This window comes from Phalaenopsis equestris, unplaced genomic scaffold (assembly GCF_001263595.1).
Source record: "Phalaenopsis equestris unplaced genomic scaffold, ASM126359v1 Scaffold000061, whole genome shotgun sequence".
Classification (NCBI taxonomy): domain Eukaryota; kingdom Viridiplantae; phylum Streptophyta; class Magnoliopsida; order Asparagales; family Orchidaceae; genus Phalaenopsis; species Phalaenopsis equestris.
The window spans coordinates 1,421,873-1,424,094 of record NW_018164503.1 but is presented as its reverse complement, the minus strand read 5'-3'; the positions used below and the strand labels follow the sequence as shown (position 1 = coordinate 1,424,094).

The window sequence follows — 2,222 nt, the reverse complement described above, 5'->3', positions numbered from 1 at the left end:
TCCCGAAAGTTGGTCCACCAGAGGAGAAAAATTTACGTACATAAGACGTACGCAGATGTATACATAATGAATGATATATTCACGTTATATTGGCATTATATTCGCGTTATATCCCCTGTAACCTCCATGTAACTTACATGTAACCTACAAATATGTGAAAACATGAGCGGGGAACTTATTTGTAAGTTCAGTTAGGTTGCATATAGATTATATAGAGGTTATATCAATGTTACAAGCGATATAACGCAAATATAATCCGGATATAACGTAAATATAACATTTATTATGTACGCAGCGCTGACGCAAATTTTTCTCCCACCAGGACTATTAAAACATTATTACTTTGTTTTTCTCCTTAATAGAGCAAATTGATATTAAGCTTGACCTCATATCTGTGATACTGATCAACAGCAACATCAGCATTGCTGAAATCTATGATCTTACCTGTAAATTAGAAAAAAATCCTTTCTTTTTAGAAACTTCCAAGAGACATTTACATGCATACCACATAATTCTTATTTAGTTACATATCTAACATTTAAACATTCATATTTAAATGCTTACCACTTAAATCTTTAACTTTGCTTTTAAAAAAACCACCATCACTATTTTTCTAAAATTGAAATTCACCTTTTCATGCATATTTTGATGACATCAAGGTGTTATAGTGCAAATATCAAACTTTGGACGTTAGATATGTAAATACATAAGAATTGTGTTGGAAAGTATGTAAATTTTCAAAAAAGCATTAAGGAAATAACTCAGCCTATAGCTTACCAAATGAATGGGCAAACTTATCCCAAACTGTCGGCCCTCTTCCATCCTCATTTACTGCTCCCTCATACTACAAACAAAATAACAAAATGAGTTCGAAACTGAAAGGATGTCGTTCGCATTTTTAAGAAATAATGAGCAAATAAAACAGAAGTAAACACACCAAGAATTTTATATAAGTTCACCAAAATTATGGTCATGTCATGTTACTACCACTATAGATTTCACTATGGTCATGTTACTACCACTATAGAATTTCTCATATATCATCCAAAGATGTTCTCCCTGGATCACTTTTAATTTGTAATTTTTATTTTGTTTCATTTATGGTTTGATTTGAAACAAAATTTGTTTCTCATATTTGATTGAGATAAAATTATTTTTAAATACAAGCATTTCAAAAAAATATTAATTTACTTTTAAAAACAATAAATAAAATCATGTAAAAGCACTTTAAAAATAATAAAATTGATCCCAAATAAGACCTAAATAAACAAAAAAATATATAGTAAGATCCCGAAAGTTGGTCCACCAGAGGAGAAAAATTTATGTACATAAGATGTACGCAGATGTGTACATAATGAAGGATATATTGACGTTATATTGGCATTATATTAGCGTTATATCCCCTGTAACCTCCATGTAACATGTAATCTACATGGAACCTACATATATGTAAAAACATGAGCGCGAAACTTATTTGTAAGCTCAGTTAGGTTGCATTTAGATTATATAGTGGTTACATCGATGTTACAAACGATATAACGCAAATATAATCCGGATATAACATAAATATAATATTTATTATGTAAGCAGCGCTGCGTGCGCAAATTTTTCTCCCACCACAGAGTGGGACAAAAATTAATTAGGCCCACAGCTTAACAAAGAGGAGGAGACTCTCATTTGTTTAAAAAAATAACATGCTATCTTTGATTAGAAAAACATTACTTTTTCACAAACAATAAACTACTGAAATTTTAGAGCAAATATTTATCTAGAACTTTAATTCAACAGGCAAAGCATCTTTTTTCAAATAATTATTAAAATACATTTTTTTTTAGTTAAAGATTCCAAATTTGCACAAAAATCCACAATTTCATATTGTAAATCAAACTTTCTCACACAAAAGAACAAAATTCATCTTCCTTCATCGTTCATTCCCCTCAGTATCCATTAAAACCAAAACCAAATGAACAAAATCTTCTTCACACTCAAAAACAAGTAAAATTACAAATAAAAACTCTTCAAATTTTGAAAAGCAAACAAATTTCAAATCAGAAGAAAATCAGAAGAAGCTCAGTTTTTGCGCATTGCTGATTTAACCCAAAAATAAAATAAATTTCCAAAATTTACAAGCTTTCAATAACACCTGATACGCAGAAGAAGCCGTTCCAAACACAAACCCATTCGGGAAACTCCCCCTGCTCAACTCATCGCCCGCCGACAGC

At 30.5% G+C, this 2,222-nt stretch overlaps 1 protein-coding gene across 1 annotated transcript in view; it reads right to left on the bottom strand.

Annotated features, from left to right (window-relative positions):
- The window catches only part of LOC110019525 (beta-glucosidase 6), a gene marked incomplete in the record, with an annotated part of 63,691 nt that extends 61,476 nt beyond the window's left edge, over window positions 1–2,215 (bottom strand). The window contains 3 exon segments of the mRNA XM_020717216.1: window positions 386–444; window positions 778–844; window positions 2,144–2,215.
- Between the last annotated feature and the right edge of the window lie 7 nt (window positions 2,216–2,222).